Genomic DNA, 20,010 nt, shown 5'->3' with positions numbered 1-20,010 from the left:
GAAGCGAGAACTATATCCATACCATTCTGCTTTCTCTAGGACTACGGTTATACAAGAACGAACAGAATGGTTAAAGGTTACATATACAGAGAAGGTCATATTTCACTGTGCGGCCCTAACATTGTTTTATATTGCCATGTATCAGGGGAACACATTTCACAATTGGGGCTCCTGGTTAGTAGCATCATGAGGCATTTTGCAGGTTTACGTTTTTGCATTTCACAGAGATCTTAAACTAAGACAATCACTTATCTTGAATAAGCACACCCTACTCCTCGCCACCTATTTGCACATCCATTGTCCCATATTGACACGAATCAAATGAACATATTTCACACCTGTAAATAGACAAACTGTTAATATTGTGGGGGCAACTGGGCAGGTTGAAAAAAAGCTTTCTTTTTGAAACCACTAAGATCTAAAATTGGAAAAGTATAGAGATTCACAAATTTCTTTACCTGCCTGAGGCTCCTAGATCACTATTGGGAAGAGATTTGTTAGAACAATCAAATGTTGAAATAAAATTCAATAATGGGAAATAGAATTTAAAATACCAGAGGAAAATCATATTGAAATTTTAAGCTTGGCTCTTACTGAACCTCAAGTTAAGGAGGAAGAAATTATACAAGAAACAAAAGACCAAATACACCCAGGAGTTTGGGCATCAGGAGTGTCTGGTAAAGCCAAAAATGCAGCTCCAATTAAAATTGAAATAAAAGCAGGGGCTAGTCCAGTTAGAATAAAACAATATCCATTGAGACTGGAAGATCAAAAAGGAATAAAAGAAATAATTGATAACTTTTTACAATTTGGATTGTTAGTCAAATGCGAATCTGAATATAATACTCCAATTTTACCTGTGAAAAAGCCAGATGGTAAAGGCTATCGTCTGGTACAAGATTTAAGAGTTCTTAACAGAATCGTAGAAGATATATATCCTGTAGTAGCAAATTCATATATCTTGTTAACTAAATTAAATAATAAAGTATGGTTGACCATTTTGGATCTAAAGGATGCCTTTTTCTGTTTACTTCTGGCCAAGGAGAGCCAAAAATTATTTGCTTTTGAATGGGAGAACACGGATACAGGGAGGAAAACTTAGCTAACCTGGACAGTGTTACCCTGTAGCAGGATCCCTACTGCGGACGAGACCCGAGTCATGACCGTACACCAATATGGTTAGAAATCATGCTCCTTTATTACAACCGACACACAGGTTATATAGCAGAATATGGCGTGACACGACTACATTCTACAATTGGCTTGCTTAGCGTAAACACACTCTCGTGGGTTATAGTGATAGGGTAGCGTTAGCAGACCACAGGTGATAAGCTCATCCCTTTGTTCTCCTCGTTGCGGTTCGGTCATCGGAGAGGCATCCAGGAGGCGTGCATCTGCGCTCTGGGGCCCAAACAGGGATTGTCCATACCCGAGAGAATATTATGGCCGGTCTCAGAGAGGGACTCCTCCACATTACCCCAAGGATTTAAGAACAGCCCAACCATTTTTGGAAATCAGTTGGCCCGTGAACTTGAATTCTGGGCTCCTCCGTCACAAAATGGGACTTTGTTACAGTACGTGGACGATATCCTAATAGCCACAGAAACCAAAAGGGAATGTATAGATTGGACTGAATTTATTACACTTTTTAGGCCTAAATGGTTATCGAGTTTCTCAGCAGAAAGCCCAACTAATTCAACAATGAGTGAAGTACCTTGGATATGAAATATCCGGAGGACAGAGAGAACTTGGACCAGACCAAAAAGAAGCCATTTGCCAAACACCTCTACCACAAACAGTAAAAGAACTAAGAACCTTCCTTGGTATGACAGGATGGTGTAGATTGTGGATTTACAACTATGGACTTTTAGTAAAACCTTTGTATGAACTGATAAAAGAGAACCCATCACAATTGATGTGGACAGGTGAAGCTAAAAAGGCTTCTGAAAACTTAAAGAAGGAAATGATGCAAGCCCCTGCATTGGGACTCCCAGATGTGTCCAAACCATTCTGGTTATTCTCACATGAGAGACAAGGGATAGCATTGAGGATGCTGGCCCAACAATTGGGACCATATAAGAGAGCAGTAGCTTACTTCTCTAAACAATTGGATGAAGTGAGCAAAGGATGGCCGGAGTGCTTACAGGCTGTGACAGCAGTTGTTCTCAACATCCAAGTGACGTGCGGAAACAGACTCCACAACTCAGAAAGTTGTAAAGTAGGTATGTTTATTGCAGCGCTGGGTGCACGGCGGATCGCTCCACCACAAACGTGCACACCTGCCATAGCAGTTTTCTTGTATTTATACAGACACACTCATAGCCCCCTCCCCAAAAGGGCAGTCTCTCCCAGGAGATCATTTCCATAGTCCCCACCTCAGGATCCGCCTCAGGCTCCTCCTCGACACGCCTCCTGGTGGTTGTGGGCAGGGGTCTTCAGGATGAAGGCCTTAGGTCTTCCTCACTGTGTATTTTTACCTCTTCCCTAGAATTCCTGTTTTGGCTGAGCTTGCAGATCCAAACCGGTTCCAGCCTGGCCTGTCCTTGAGTGGACATCTGGTTGTCTCCTACTTGTTATTGTTTGAAGACAAGTGTTAGTTCTTGTTAGTCCTTATCTCTCCTCTTTGTCTTTTCTTTCTCCCTACGGGTCACGAGTTACAACCTTGCCATCATTTATTTTGTCTCTCTTACCGGCCTTCTTTTCGGGTAGTTAGTGTTTCAAAGCAGGGATTAGTATTTGATAACTTCTAACAATTCACAGAGCTATTTCAGAGCTATGTATTTCACAGAGTCTTATGTAGTCTTATGCCTATTCTTGTACCTATCCATAGAAATAATAGCTAATATAGTTTTATGTGGTCTTATGCCTACTCCTATACCTATCCCCCTATCACAAGAAGCTCCTAAGTTCACTCTAGGTCAAAAGATTACTCTTCTAGTGTCCCATACTGTTTCTGCTGTTTTGGAGCAAAAGGGTGGTCATTGGCTTTCTCCTGCAAGATTTTTGAAATATCAAGCTGTCCTAGTGGAGCAAGATGATGTGAACATTATAACCACTGATGTTGTGAACCCAGCCTCTTTTCTTAGTGGGAAAACCTCCGATCCTGTGATACACGACTGCCTGGAGACCATGGAAGCTGTCTATTCCAGCAGACCGGACTTGAGAAAGGAGCCACTTGAGGATGCAGAAGATTCCTGGTTTACAGATGGAAGCAGCTTTGTGAAACAAGGACACCATAAGGCAGGATATGCCATTACCACCACCTGCCAGGTAATCGAATCCAAACCCTTACCCGCTGAGACATCGGTGCAAAAAGCAGAAATAATAGCTTTGATCAGAGCATTGGAACTGGTGAAAGGGAAAAAGATCAACATTTGGACTGATTCTAAATATGCCTTTGGAGTAGTGCATGCTCACTCTTAACTACCCAAGGCAAGCAAATAAAACATGCTAGAGAAATATTACGATTACTTGAAGCTGTGCAATTGCCGAAAAGGTAGCCATCATACATTGCAGAGAACATCAAAAGGGTAACACTGAACAGGAAATTGGAAATAGATTGGCAGATCATGAAGCAAGGTGAGTGGCAGAGGAAACAGAAATTGTGATCACAGCCTTAATACCAAATGATAAACCTGAGACTTTAGATTTAAAACCAGAATGTGTGAAATATTATAGGGAAGATAATTGTGTTAGAGATTTTAGATGATGGTCCATGTATGGCCACAATGGAAAATTATTAACTGAACTCAGCTGTGAGAAAGGGAATTGGGAGGATTGTTATTTAACAGATATAATTCCAACCTGGACTCAGCTGTGAGAATGTAACCTTGAAAAAGGGAGCTGGGAAGGTTGTTATTGAACAACATGTTGTGATCTGAAAAACCGCTGTTAGCCAGCAGAGCACATACCTGGCAGGCCTTGTTGCACGCACTGGCCACACGTGCAGCAACGCCGCGTCAGCCCCTTTCCATTAACTCTGTTGAGGGCATAAAAGAGGTGGCTCAGAACGGAGAGGGAGAGGCTACAGAGCACACTCTATGAACAGACAGGGGACGCCCTGAAGGTGCTGTGCCTACCTCCCTTCTCCATGATGACCCCGCTAATTGACACTCTCCTGTTTGGTGGAGTCTTGGGCATAGTCAGGATGGTAAGACTCCCAGAAAGGGAAACGATATGTCAGTAACTGCTTCTGCAAGGCTATACCAGAGCACTAAATACTGTTGTGCTTTTGCTAGTGACTGCTTTTTGCAAGGCTATGACAGAACAATAAATACTGTTGTGTTTTTTCATAAAAATCAAGTGTTGGGTAAGCTTTGTGCATAGGAATCCTTCGAACTGGTTACAATAATAATCTAATTGAAGACCTTAAAGGTAAAATGCAGGCAGACGAATGGTCTTATATACCTGATGGACATCTAGTAATACCTTCCAACATATTATGGAAATTAGTCTTAGAAGAACACAATAAAACTCACTAGGGAGCTGATGCTTTATATGAATATTTGAATAGAAAAATGGTAGGAGGAGGTAATTTGTATACAACTATTAAACAGGTCACTCGACAGTGTGAAACTTGTTTAAGAAATAATCCAAATACCAGAATCAAAGTTCAGATAGGAACAATCAGGAAGGGTAATGTTCCTGGACAACAATGCTAAATAGATTTTTCAGAACTCCCAAGAAAAGGGGGGTATAGGTACCTATTGGTACTGACAAACCTTTTCAGGTTGGCCAGAAGCCTTTCCTTGCAGAACCAACAAGGCAAGAGAAGTAACCAAAGTACTATTAAATTAAATAATACCACAATTTGGGGTGCCTGAAGTAATATCTTCAGATAGGGGCTCACAAGCATAACCAACATCCCTCAGGTACCTGGATCAAAACAAATCAAAAGAAGCTCAAATGCCCTTCTAAAACGACCAACAGTTTTCCATAGCTTTGTGAGATTTTTTTTTTTCCATGGTTAGGTTTAAGTGAACTTGAAAGGACATTAGCCAATATATCAGCAACAATAGAATCAATAGAGAATAGGACCCTAGATGCCATAAAAACTCTTCAAGAAGTGGTGACTGGTTTATCACAGGTCATGAATACAGAATAGAATGGCCCTAGATATTGTTCTCGCGGCACAAGGAGGGGTATGTGTAGTGATAAATACTAGCTGCTGTGTTTATGTTGATCAATCAAAAAGAATAGAAACTGACATCAAAAAGATATGGGAGCAGACTAAAATACTAAAGGAAATACAAAAAGACAACACCTCATGGAGTTTTGAAGAACTATGGAATAGGACGACTTCTTGGCTCCCAAATTTCCCATGGTTGAAACAACTTTTTGTTTTTGTAATCACTCTTGGATTATTAATTTTGATGACTTATGTTTTAATTCAGTGTTTCTTTTGGTGTTGTTGACGAACAGCTGGAGAATGACACTTGAAAAAGGAACAAAATCAGACATCAGATTGAAACGGGAAAATATTTTTCAAGTCGTGTATATGAGAATGGAAGAAGGTTATAAGGTTGCAAAAGAATTTGCAAAGTTTATAGAAAAGGGGGGAACTGAAACAAAGTATTAGCATACCTTCCATATAAACTATTAAAACGGTATATATGTTAAACTGCTGAGCTTGCTTAACACCAGGCCTATTGTAAAACTGCTAGGTTTGTAAGATGTCAAAATAGGGAGAAGGTGCTTTACTGATCATCGTGGTTTAGGCCGCTCTGGCAACTAAACCCCACACAGCCACTCACTCACCCTCCCCCACCCCCCGGGGATGAGGAAGAGAATTAAAGGGGAAAAGGGAAAGAGACTTGTGGGTTGAGATAAGAACAATTTAATACTACTAATATATGAATATATACATATATGTACAATGATAAATATATACAAATGAGTGATGTACAGTGTAATTGCTCACCACCCCATGACTGAGGCCCGTCTCGTCCTGAACTAACGATCTCGAAACAGATAAGTCCCGACACCGCAATCCCGGATGAGCAAGAGGTCCAAAACAGAGAGCGAGACAGAGAGAGCGCTCTGAGAGTCTGAGAGTGAGAGCCCTGGAAGAGCAAAGGCCCTTCTTTCCGGCTGTCCCTCACTTTTATACTGGGCATGATGCTGCATGATATGGAATACTAATTGGCCAATTTGGCCCTCAATTCTAAGTCTAAGTACAAATCATAAGGAGAGTCATGGACCCTCTGTCATAGAATCATAGAATCATAGAATGGTTAGGGTTGGAAGGGACCTCAAAGATCATCTAGTTCCAACCCCCTGCCATGGGCAGGGACACCCTTCACTACATCAGTTTGCTCAAAGCCTCATCCAACCTGGCCTTGAACACTTCCAGGGATGGGGCATCCACAACTTCTCTGGGCAACCTGGGCACCACCCACAACTTCTCTGGGCAACCTGGGCACCACCCACAATGTAAAAAATTTCTTCCTTAGATCTAATCTAAATCTACCCTCTTTCAGTTTAAAGCCATTACCCATTGTCTTATCACTACATGCCCTTGTAAAAAGTCTCTCTCCAGCTTTCTTGGAGGCCCCCTTCAGGTACTAGAAGGCTGCAATAAGATCATCCTGGAGCCTTCTCTTCTCCAGGCTGAACAGCCCCAACTCTCAGTCTCTCTTCATAGCAGAGGTGCTCCAGCCCTTGGATCATCTTTGTGGCCCTCCTCTGGACTCATTCCAACAGCTCCATGTCCTTCTTGTGTTAGGGACTCCAGAGCTGAACACAATACTCCAGGTGGGGTCTCATGAGAGCAGAGCAGAGGGGCAGAATCACCTCTCTCGACCTGCTGGCCACACTGCTTTGGATGCAGCCCAGGATATGGTTGGCTTTCTGGGCTGCCAGCACACATTGCCAGCTCATGTTGAGCTTCTCATCCACCAGCACTCCCAAGTCTTTCTTCTCAGGGCTGCTCTCAATCCATTCTCCGCCCAGCCTGTACTTGTGATTGGGATTGCCCCGACCCATGTACAGGACCTTGCACTTGGCCTTGTGGAACTTCTTGAGGTTCTCACAGGCCCAGCCCTCAAGCCTGTCAAGGTCCCTCTGGATGGCATCCCTTCCCTCCAGCGTGTCCACAACACCACACAGCTTGGTCACATGGACTTGTGTAGGTTCAGGTTTCTCAGGTGGTCTCAAACCTGATATTCTCATACAATGGAAGGGACTTCATTCTTCCAATCCCTGCTTTGAGGTTCAGGGGTGCGGAAGCGGGATTTGAAGACCCCAGAGACGACTCAATATGAGTTAGCTGCAGGAATCTCGTTTATTGCGCAGTTCTTATTGCTTATATAGACAACTTTTGCCAGTCATCCTGAGACCACACCTTTTCTACACCATTATTGGATGATACATATGCTTGTCGTGTTTAACAGACTATTTCAAAAAACACCCGCCTAGCGAAGCTCTGCTCTAAGCAAACACTACTCCCTTATCATACAGCATAGTTTTCTTATCCTTTACTTAGCCTCTTGTCTTACCACCCAAGCTGTGGAAAGAACTAGCAGGGACTGTGAGGATGAACCACCGCCCACTGTACTTGAAGAGCAGGTTCGGGAACATCTGAGGAACTTGAAGGTTCACAAGTCCATGGGACCTGATGAGATCCATCCGCGGGTCCTGAAGGAACTGGCGGATGAAGTTGCCAAGCCACTGGCCATTGTATTTGAGAAGTCGTGGCGGTCTGGCGAGGTCCCCGATGACTGGAAGAGAGGGAACATAACCCCCATTTTTAAAAAGGGGAACAAGGAGAACCCGGGCAACTACAGGCCGGTCAGCCTCACCTCTGTGCCTGGCAAGGTCATGGAGCAGATTCTCCTGGGAACCATGCTAAGGCACATGGAGAGCAAGGAGGTGGTGGGTGACAGCCAACATGGCTTCACCAAAGGCAGATCGTGCCTGACCAACTTGGTGGCCTTTTATGATGGGGTGACAACATCGGTGGACAAGGGTCAACCAACGGATGTCATCTACCTGGACTTGTGCAAAGCTTTTGACACTGTCCCGCACGACATTCTTCTCTCTAAACTAGAGAGGCATGGGTTTGATGGATGGACCACTCGGTGGATAAGGAATTGGCTCAATGGCCGTACTCAGAGAGTAGTGGTCAACGGCTCGATGTCCATGTGGAGACCGGTCACGAGTGGCGTCCCTCAGAGGTCCGTGTTGGGCCCGGCCCTCTTCAACATCTTTGTCGGTGACGTGGACAGTGGCATGGAGTGCACCCTCAGCAAGTTCGCCGATGACACCAAGCTGTGTGGTGCCGTCGACACGCTGGAAGGGAGGGATGCCATCCAGAGGGACCTCGACAGGCCGGAGAGGTGGGCCCGTACCAACCTCATGAAGTTTAACTGTGGAGAAACCTTTTGGCTGCTGCAGCATCCTGTGAAAGTTCTTTCCCTATGCAGGCTAACTAAGAAACACCTGTAGCTCGTTACACTGGGAAAGTTACCTTGAAACAGGTGCTGTAGCATTCAGCCAATCACTCTGGGAGATGGATGGTCAAGTGACCAATAGCCTTGACCCATCTAGCAAATCATGTGACTCCTGACTATTTAAGGCAGGGCGTTTACTCCTAAGGGTGAGGCATTTCCTCCTGAGCCTTGGAGGAGTGTGGGTGTTCCTTAGAGTAGAGCCTAAAGCCTTTGCATTAGAACATTGGTCTGCTTGGAGCCGCCTGAAGCCTTCCAGCTGCGACAACTGGTGACCCTGATGTGATCCAGCCACAACTAAGATCTGAAGGTAGGTGCTTCCGTACACGGGGCTCCAAGGGACGAACTGCAAATTAGAATGATGGGACAAAGCTCCACAAAAGAAAGCATGATGTTTTCCATTCTCAAACCTGCAATGACAGTTGCAGGGGCTAAAATAAGTGATGAAGCTCTCTGTGAGCTGTTAGATTGGGCGGCAGAGCATGAATGCCTGACCGACCTCAACACCCCCTTTAGCTCAGAAGTGTGGAAGCAGCTAGGGGATAAGCTAATCTATGAAACAGTATTTGGATGAAAGAACCTGACTGGTCTGCTACGTATTTGGGGAACTGTATATGATGTAATGCAGTCATGGACGGTAGAAAGGAAGGAAAAAGTATTGCCAGATTCTGATGAATCCACAAGTGAAGTTTCTGAAGGGGACGATGAATTATCTGAAAGGGGACTGACCACGGGTAGTGCACCAGTTGTGCCCCCGCTGTCCTCAGATATGGAGAAAGTTGTGGGGACTGCACAGAAGCTTTACCCCTCCCTGCGAGATTATGTCCAACCCAAGTGTCCTCCTTGTGATTTTTTGCGGGAATACTCCTCCGGACAAGACAAAGCATCGGAGCGTCCCCCACCCTTTGCCCCAACAGCCTCCCCTTCTTCTGCATCTCAACCAGCTACTTCAGCCATTACAGCAGAACATGTTCTTCCTACTGCTCCGCCATTGGCCCCTCAACCAGACCAGGCACCACAAGGACAGTTCCCGGGCATGGCACCCTGGTTTACCGCAACTTCATGTCCTGCAGCATCACCCATAGCGCCCGGCTATCTGCCACGGGCACAAATGGAGCAACCCCGAACAACGCATTTCATAATACAGCAGGTTATGGCAGGCTTGCAAGGAATGTCGCAACAACTAACGGCATTGATGGAAATGTTGCGGCAGGTTACTGCTGCCGAATCTGTACCGGGACAACCTGGGCTGGCCGTGCCAACCGGCCCAGCAACGACCCTGGAAGTGGCGCCAAGTATGCCACTGACAACAGCAGTGGCACCTTCACAGACAGTGGTGCCGACACAAGTTTCTGCAACCCAGACTGCATCTCCATGGACTGTTCCACAACCGGCCACAGCCTCCGCCTTTACACGACCCGTTGGCCCAGCGTCTGCATCCTGTCAGAAGCCATTGGACACACCCCTGCCTGATAATGTTTCATCACTGCAGGAAGCCGTGGCGACAGTCAGACAACAACAAACATGGCCAGCCCACAACCGTCCCTGGACGCTTCCCGAATGCAAGGTGACTGTGCGTCCAAAAAATTCAAAACGGTTCTGGGAAGAAGTCAAGAGGCGGGCTCTGGAAGCTGGTGACTGGGATCTAATAGAAAAAGTTGGGTTGCCTGAAAAGGGGTCTGAGCAGATTGTTCAGGGAAGTAATGAACGAACAGAGGATCTTATCCAAGCCTTCCCAGTACAAAAGGCGCTTCCTAACTCAGGTCAAATTGACAAACACGAAACCATCGCCTGGAAGGTAGTCCAAGACCTGCAAACCAAGGTAGCACAATACGGGTTAGACTCTCCTCAGGTCATGCAGATCATCAGGATATTAAATACTGACCTACTCTCCCCATTCGACATTAAACATCTAGGTCAGGTATTATTTCAACCAGTACAATATACTGTCTTTGAGGCCAATTGGAGAAGAATGGCTGAGAGAGCTGCAGCCGGAAATATGCAATTACCCCCAACTGACCTCAGATACGGAGCTCCAGCAGATGCTCTACTGGGAGCCAATGCTTTCGCTGACCCTGATTTTCAAGCTACATGGCACCCCCAAGTTCTTGAGCAAGCCCAAAAGATCGGCGTGGGGAGCTCTATTAAAGGGCATAGATATGGCTGCCCCAAAAACATGGTATGTGAAGATTTATCAGGGGCAGAAAGAACACTTTTTATCTTCCGTAGAGAAAGTTGCTGCAGCCCTTGAAAAACAGGTCGAAGATGAAAACCTGAGACAACTACTATGTAAGCAGCTGGCAAAAGACAATGCCAATGAAGAATGTAGAAAAATCATAAATTCCATGCCAGGGGAGCCTACACTAACAGAAATGATCGAAGCATGCTCTAAGCTAGAATCTGAAAGCTATAAGTCTGCTCTGGCCACAATTCTACGGCCTATTCAACCCAAAAATGCTGACCCGAAACTGAAAAGACAACCTAAGAGGGACAATAGACAAAGACAGACCAGACAAAAAAGAAGAAACAAGGATAACAGGAGACCTGCTCGCCGCATAAGATGCGATAAGCCAGGCCATTCTGTGAGATATTGTGAATCGTTATACCATGCCAATGGCCGACCCCTGACATGTTTGGGAAACTTCCCCAGGAGCGCAATGGGGATGTGAGCTCAGACAGAAATGTTTCCCCAGGGCATGATACCAACCCAGGCTTACTCAGCCAGCTTTCAGCCAGCACAAAGGGATCAGCCGGGGTGGATGTATGCACCGCAACAACAGTCGTCTTAGACTCCTGTCGGGTCTATAAGGTTCCCTTGGATGCGTTTGGGCCTCTAGGACATGGGCTAAGTGCATTATTGGTGGGCAGATCTAGTACCACCATTCAAGGGATCTTTGTTCACCCAGGAGTTATTGACGCTGACTTCACAGGACAAATTTGTGCGATGATTTCCACGCCCACCCCCCTGTCACAATACCGGAAAAGACTCGGATCGCTCAACTTGTACCCTTCAAATCAAGTGTCCCTAAGGCAAAACGACAGAGTCGTGAAGGTGGTGGTTTTGGTTCCACAGGACTTCCGCAAGTTTACTGGACTGCGGATATCTCCAGCCAAAAGCCACAGATGACTTGCACCTTAATATTGCCAGATGCCCAGCTGTCCAGGATTCAGCTCCGAGGTTTGATTGACACAGGGGCTGATGTGACAATCGTCTCCTTCTCCGCATGGCCTCCTACATGGCCTTTATCCCCCGCGGGGTCAGCCATTGCAGGACTGGGAGGAACCGCCCAGAGTTATCGAAGCGAACGACCTGTGGTGGTAAAGAACGCAGAGGGTCAAACAGCTACAATTCGGCCCTATGTCACTACAGCTCCCCTCAACCTCTGGGGGCGGGATGTCTTGGCGGCCTGGGGAGTATGTATCGGGACAAACTTTTGATGGGGGCCACTGTACTGAAGGGCGCACAATATCCTACGTTGCCTTTGCAATGGTTAGCAAACAAACCCATCTGGCAACCTCAGTGGCCCCTACCAAAAGAAAAATTAGTCGCCCTTCCTCAACTAGTTAAGGAACAATTACAACAGGGACACCTTGAACCTTCTACCAGTCCCTGGAATATGCCTGTCTTCGTAATTAAGAAGAAATCAGGAAAATGGAGATTGCTACAAGATCTCCGAAAAATCAATGCAGTAATGGAAAGCATGGGGGCATTGCAGCCTGGTATGCCCTCACCCACCATGATTCCAGCAGGGTGGGAAATCTTGATCATTGATTTGAAGGACTGTTTTTTCACGATCCCCTTACATCCTAATGACAAACCAAAATTTGCCTTTACTGTACCTGCGGTTAACAACGCTGAACCTGCATAGAGATATCAATGGAAGGTCCTACCTCAGGGCATGAAGAACAGCCCGACTATCTGTCAATGGTACGTTGCTCAAGCTTTGTCCGGAATCCGTAAGCAGTTCCCTGAAGCATACTGCTACCATTACATGGATGATATCCTGGTAGCAGCATCCACCCAGGACGAGCTGCTGAAGATACAGCCTCGGCTACTCACTGCTCTGCATTCTTATGGATTGCAAGTGGCTCCGGAGAAAGTTCAACAGCATCCTCCTTGGAGATATTTAGGAGTCAAAATTTTGGACCAAACTATACAACACCAAGAGGTGCAATTCTCGAGTTCTATTAAGACCTTGAATGACGCTCAGAAACTGTTGGGCGTCATCAATTGGTTACGTCCCTATCTAGGGCTAACCACGGCGCAGCTTGTGCCGCTCTTCAATATTTTAAAGGGGGACCCTGAGTTGAATTCACCTCGAAAATTGACTCCTGAAGCGCGACGGGCACTAGAGGAGGTTCAACAGGCCATTTCTGCTTGTCAGGTTTACCGAATAGATCCCTCCATTGATATTACCGTTTTTATTACCACTCCAGATTCTCATCCAACAGGTATCATTGGCCAATGGAACAAACAGTGGTCTGACCCCTTGCATATTCTGGAATGGGTCTTTTTGCTGCACCAACCAAAAAAGACAGCATCTACGTTATTTGAATTAATTGCTTGTCTGATAATCAAATGCCGTCAGCGCTGTCTACAATTGGTGGCAGCAGATCCTGCAATAATTGTTCTGCCAGTACAGCAGGAATACTTTGAGTGGAGCCTTACTAACAGTGCTCCTCTCCAAAGTGCGCTGGAAAATTTCTCAGGACAAATTGCATACCATCTGCCTAGCCATAAATTGCTGCAATTGGCAAGATCGACAAGCTTTACCTTGCGGCCAAAAAATAGCCGAGTGCCAGTACAAGGACCCACCGTCTTCACTGATGGGTCTGGGAAAACTGGGAAAGCTATTGTTACCTGGAAGGAGGAATCTGAGTGGCAGGTGCTGGAAGGCCATGAGTCAGGCTCAGCCCAGTTGGTTGAACTGAGGGCTGTTGCCATGGCCTTTCAACGGTTCTCGCAGGTACCTTTGAATTTGGTCACCGATTCTGCTTATGTGGCTGATATAACACAACGCTTAGTTTGTTCACTTCTGAAAGAAGTGAATAATGCGGCTCTGTTTTCTCTGTTAAAAACCTTATGGTGTGAAATTCAAGATCGAGTTCACCCATATTACATCCTGCATATCCATAGTCATACTAATTTGCCAGGCTTTATAACAGAAGGCAACGCCAGGGCTGACATGCTAGCTAACCCCGCATGGGTAGCACCTCAGCCCGATAAGATCGCACAAGCCAAGGCATCGCATAATTTCTTCCATCAAAGTGCACATACCCTGCAGAAACAGTTCCACTTAACGCCCACTGAGGCTCGGGACATTGTCAGCGCTTGCGCTGACTGCCACGGACTTGCGGCACCTCTGCCATCGGGGGTAAACCCCAGAGGCCTAAAGGCCCTGCAGCTTTGGCAGACGGATGTAACGCATGTTCCTGAATTTGGCAGGTTTAAGTATGTGCATGTGTCTATTGACACTTTCTCCTCAGCTATGTGGGCAACTGCTCATACTGGGGAGAAAAGTCGCGATGTCATTGCCCATTGGAAACTCGCTTTTGCTGTCTTGGGCGTGCCTTTTTTATAAAAACCGATAATGGCCCGGCCTATGTCTCACAGAAGACGCGGCAGTTTTTACAACTATGGGGTGTAAATCATACCTTGGGTATTCCGCATTCTCCTACTGGCCAAGCCATTGTTGAACGCGTTCATGGCACCTTGAAGCGTGTTTTAGAAAAACAAAAAGGGGGAATGCATGGAGAAACCCCACAGAGTCGCCTAGAAAAAGCGTTATACACAATTAACCACCTTACGGTGCCATCAAATTCAAATAATCCCATTATTTTGAATCACTTTCTTTCGTTGCAGTCTTCAGGCGAGACGCACCTGCCTCGAGCAAAAGTCTGGATATGGGACCTACTCACTAAGACGTGGGAAGGCCCATATGAGCTTATTGCTTGGGGTCGTGGGTATGCTTGCGTTTCCACAGATACTGGGATACGATGGCTACCCGCAAGATGCGTCCGCCCTGACCTGCAACATCAGAAACAGAACAGGCAACATCCGAATGATGGCCAGAATGGAGATCATCCATCAAATGACCTTTCTAATGGAAATAATGACATTGGCCATCAACCTGTTCCTTCCACGAGTAGAGACTAAATTTCAAGTCTCCGTCGGAGTCAGAATGTTAGAATTAATAACTAAATGTATGACTGGTTTGCTAGATGTATCTCCCATGGTATTGCTGAAAAATCTCCCTGCTTGATTTAAACTAATCTTAAAACAAAAAGGGGGAATTGTGGAGAAACCTTTTGGCTGCTGCAGCATCCTGTGAAAGTTCTTTCCCTATGCAGGCTAACTAAGAAACACCTGTAGCTTGTTACACTGGGAAAGTTGCCTTGAAACAGGTGCTGTAGCATTCAGCCAATCACTCTGGGAGATGGATGGTCAAGTGACCAATAGCCTTGACCCATCTAGCAAATCATGTGACTCCTGACTATTTAAGGCAGGGTGTTTACTCCTAAGGGTGAGGCATTTCCTCCTGAGCCTTGGAGGAGTGTGGGTGTTCCTTAGAGTAGAGCCTAAAGCCTTCGCATTAGAACATTGGTCTGCTTGGAGCTGCCTGAAGTCTTCCAGCTGCGACAGTTTAACCAGGCCAAGTGCAAGGTCCTACATCTGGGTCATGGCAATCCCAGGCACAAATACAGACTGGGTGGTGAATGGATCGAGAGCAGCCCTGAGGAGAAGGACTTGGGAGTACTGGTGGACGAGAAGCTCAATATGAGCCGGCAATGTGCTCTTGCGGCCCAGAAGGCCAACCGCATCCTGGGCTGCATCAAGAGGAGCGTGGCCAGCAGGTCGAGGGAGGTGATTCTCCCCCTCTACTCTGCCCTCGTGAGACCTCACTTGGAGTATTGCGTCCAGTTCTGGAGTCCCCAACATAAGAAGGACATGGACCAGTTGGAGAGGGTCCAGAGGAGGGCCACGAAGATGATAAGAGGGCTGGAGCACCTTTCCTATGAGGACAGGCTGAAAGAGTTGGGGCTGTTCAGCCTGGAGAAGAGGAGGCTCCGGGGTGACCTTATAGCGGTCTTCCAGTACCTCAAGGGGGCCTACAGGAAAGATGGGGAGAGGCTGTTCAGGAGGGCCTGTTGTGATAGGACAAGGGGTAATGGTTTTAAAATAGAGGGAGGTAGATTCAGGTTGGATATTAGGAAAAAATTTTTTACCATGAGAGTTGTAGAACACTGGAACAGGTTGCCCAGAGAGGTGGTGGATGCTCCATCCCTGGAGACGTTCAAGGCCAGGTTGGATGAGGCCCTGAGCAACCTGATCTAGTTGGAGATATCCCTGTTCCTTGCAGGGGGGTTGGACTAGATGACCTTTGAAGGTCCCTTCCAGCCCTAACAATTCTATGATTCTACTTCAAGGGCATTCTGCCCTGGAGGCCTAACTTCCCAGCTCCCGTCTTTATTCACACAGGGTTTTCTTCTTGCAGTCTCTTCAAAGATCCACACTCCAACACAGGGGGTTGAGAGATGTGGGAAGAGAGATTATCATTGAAAATTGAAGTAAAAAAAAAATAATTGTTGAGTACCTCAGCCTTCTCCATGTCACTAGATCTCCTGTCTTTGAGGGGAGGGTGGGAAATGCGGGGGGGGGGAGTACATTGTATTTCATCTGCCTTTTCTTAACAATGTACCTGTAAAAGCCCTTATTGTTCTTCACATCTCTTGCCCAATTCAGATCCAACTGTGCCCTAGCTTTCCTGATCCCATCCCTACACATCCAGACAGCGTCCCTATATTTTTCCCAGGGTACACATCCATGGTTCCACTGCCTGTGCATTTCCTTCTTACAGTTTAGTTTGACCAGGAATTCCTTACTCAGCTGTGCTGGACTCCTGCCTTCCTTGCCTGATTTCCGATACATGGGAATTGAGAGCTCTTGTGCTTTAAGAAATATGTCGTTACAGAGCTGCAAGCTCTGTTCTGCTCCTTTGTACCTGAGGGGGCTTTATTCATCAGTCCCTTAAAGAACTGGAAGTTCGCTGTCCTAAAATTCAGGATCCTGACTCTAATCTTCACCTGGCCCATATCCCTCACAATTGAATTCCAGGAGGGCATGATCACTGCAGCCCAGGCTGCCACCAATCTTGACTTCTCTAATGTGTTTATCAGTGTTGGTGAGCAACAGATATAATAAAGCTTTTCCCCGTTGAGACTATCTATCACCTGGATTAAGAAATAATCCTCAATGCACTCCAAGAATCTTGTGGACTGCTTATAGCTTGCTTTGTCATTTTTCCAGTGTATGTCACGGCAATACAAGCTCCCCAGCACGATCAGAGTCTACAAGCATGATGTTTCCCGAAGTCAAGAGGCTCCCTGTGCTGGGTGTGTGGTGGAGTTTTGGTAGCAGGGGAAGGGCTGCAGAGAGAGCCCCTGTAAGAAGATGCAAGAAGCTTCTCAGGTTCCAAAAAATATGTCGTATCTGTCCCTGGCCAGGTTGGACCCACCTCAGAGTGCCAATCGGCACCTCTGCAAATGTCATATTTAAGAAGGGGACAAAGGAACCTGAACCAGGCATGACCTGCAGTGATGAGACGGGGGAGGTGGTGGGGGGCTGCCCCCACCACTCACCTCCCCCCAGCCTCCTGGGTGGGTAGCTGCGCACGCTGCGCTGCCACCACTTGTCTGGAGATGGCCACGGTGGAGCAACTTGGAGAGCTCCAAAGTGCCCTGCTCCCAGGGTGCCAACTGAGCGGAGTTCATTCCTGCCGGGACCACTGAGGTTCGCCAGGCCCAGCGTGGCTGCAGCAGAGAGAGAACCAAGATCTGAGAGAAACAACTATGCAGACACCAAGGTCAGTGAAGATGGAGTGGGAGGAAGCATGCTAGAACTGAGTCCCCTGCAGCCCATGGTGACACAGCAGGCTGCCCTACTGTAGCCCATAGGAGAAATGGAGGAACAGAGAAACACCTGCAGCCTGTGGAGAACCCCATGCTGGAGCAGAGATGCCTGTGCCCAAAGGAGTTCTTAGAGGATTGTCTTCATGGGAAGGAACCCCATGCTGCTGGAGACTGATGGTGAAACAGAGACACATCTGCAGTCTGTGAGAAGGGACTCCACGCCAGAGTGGGTGACTCCACCCTAAGAAGATGTGACTGTAGGAAAAGCCCATGCTGGAGCTTGATGGGTGTCATGGGTTAGGCTGATCCGGCAACTAAACCCCACGCAGCTCTCCCACTCCAGTAAAGTGGAGAGGAGAAAAATATAATAAAAGAGCTGAGGGTTGAGACAAGAACAGAGCAGTACCCACCAACCACGGTCCCGGGCAAAAGAGGCTGTTTTCTTAAAGCAAAACTATTTATTAACAGCTACCTAGAAAGAGAAAAGCAAACAAAAAAGGTTACTTGAGAGGATAACAAGAAAACAAGGCCAGATCTTAAAATCAACACCACTCCCCCCCTTTGCCTCTTCTTCCCGGCTCTACCTCCTCCCCTCAGCGGCGCAGGGGGCAGGGAATGGGGGAGTGCAGGTCAGTTCATTCCATGTTGTTACTGCCGCTTCTCTTAAAGGAGAAGGAGTCCTTACACCATTGTCCCTTGCTTCAGTGGATTCCCTACTCACGGGGAAAGCGTGAGGTCCTACCCGCAGGACGCAATCCTTCCCCAACAGATTGCTCCACAGTCTCGGACTTTTAAGGAGTTGTTGCCACTCGCTCTGGCGTGGGTCATCATACAGACTTTAAATGCGCTCCAGCGTGGGTCGTCATATCGACCTTAAATGCGTCTCCATACAGACTTAGATGCGTAAATGTGCCTCCCATGCGGACTTTGAATGCGTAAATGCGCCTCGACCTGTGCCCATGATTCACAATAGTCTCAGGCTCAGACATCTCCTTTAAACAAAACACTTCCCCATCGGTGGGGGTTGTCCCACGGACTCTAGATGCGTACCGTACTCAGGCTCAGGCATCTCTTCTCCTCGACGTGGATCCTCCACGGGCTGCGAGTGGGTCTCTGCTTGTTCCACCGAGGACTGGTTGCAAAGGGGCCACTTGCAAGGGGGACTCAGCTGCGGCACACATTGTCCCATTCCATCTTCACTGACCCGGTGTCTGTGTGGCCGTTTCTCTCAGATCTTAGTCCTTTCTGGGTGAACTCGGCCCGGTGGGCACCCCAGGTGCGGGGCTCTCCCCGAGTTCTCCGAGCGGCTCCACCACCACCATCCTCAGCGAGGGGAGCACCGGCCCGGCCCAGGCTGCCGCCTGGCCGGGCACTGGGGAGCGAGGGCAGCGCCTCCCTCCTCTCTCCTCACTCCTGGGCGAAGGCACCCCTTTCTGGTTCCTTTGTCCCAACGTAAATAGGGCAATTCGCAGAGGTGCCGATTGGCTCAAGCCCCAAGGGGGATGGGAGTCCGGTCTGATGGGCAGCTCTGCCACCCGGACCTCCCCTCCACATCAAACCATGACAATGGGGTAAGGATTGCGGCATTATTTCTCATTATCCTCTTGGAATGTACTGCTAATGAATTAAATTGATTTGTCCCCAAGCTGACTCTGTTATGCCTGGGGCCATTGTTGGTGGGTGATCCCTCCCTGTTCTTATTGCAACCCTCAAGCCTTTTGTTACATTTTTCTCATCTCCACCCCACGGAAAGGGAGGAGTGAGCGAGCAGTCTGGGATAGCTTAGCTGCCAGCTGGGCTAAACCACAACACTCCCCTTGATTGGGCAGCCTGTAGTAAACACCATCCAGAAGGTTTTAGAGAATCATAGAATGGTTTGGGTTGGAAGGTGTGGCATCCAATTATTATTACCCAGCTGGCTTGAATTGAAACTGAATGTAATTAACTAATTAACTAAGGTTGAGACTCTGCCTACAAAAGGCGGGCCATTTCCTCCTGACTACAGAAGATGCAATGATATCCTTGGAGCTGCAGTCCAGGCTGGTGAGCAACATCTGGTGACCCCCAATGTGATATGTCTGAGAGACTGTGAGGACTGCAACTCCCTTGCTGGAGCCAGAGGAGCTGGAGCCAGGGCCGGAACAGGAGTCATTTGGTAAAGAAGGTAAAGCTGCAAGCCCTGATGTGATATTCACGGGAGGGAAGTGTGCTGAAGTCGGAATGAAGGGACTGGGTCTCTGCTCACTGTAAAGCCTTTCAGCCCAGGCTGGTGAGCAACAGGAAGGGACCTCAAAGATTATCTAGTTCCAATTCCCCTGCCATGGGCAGGGACAACTTCCTCTAAACTGGGTTGCTCAAAGCTTCATCCAACCTGGCCTTGAACACCTCTAGGTATGGGGCATCCACAACTCCTCTGGGAAACCTGTTCCAGTGCCTCATCACCCTTAGAGTGAAGAATTTCTTCCTTACATATAATCAAAGTCTACCCTCTTTCAGTTTAAAGCCATTGCCCCTTGTCCTATCACTACATGCCCATACAAAAAGTCCCTCTCCAGCTTTCCTGTAGGCACCCTTTAGGTACTGGAAGGCTGCAATAAGATCACCCCGGAGCCTTCTCTTCTCCAGGCTGAACAGCCCCAACTCTCTCAGCCTG

General features: G+C 47.3%; 1 pseudogene; it reads left to right on the top strand.

Moving 5' to 3' along the window:
* The first annotated feature begins 1,721 nt into the window (after positions 1-1,721).
* LOC147526197 (uncharacterized) lies at positions 1,722-5,520 on the top strand (annotated as a pseudogene).
* Positions 5,521-20,010: the final 14,490 nt, after the last annotated feature.

Source organism: Tauraco erythrolophus, chromosome W (assembly GCF_009769465.1).
Source record: "Tauraco erythrolophus isolate bTauEry1 chromosome W, bTauEry1.pri, whole genome shotgun sequence".
In the NCBI taxonomy this organism is placed as follows: Eukaryota; Metazoa; Chordata; class Aves; order Musophagiformes; family Musophagidae; genus Tauraco; species Tauraco erythrolophus.
The sequence above is the reverse complement of the archived record's forward strand: the minus strand, read 5'-3'. Positions and strand labels throughout refer to the sequence as shown.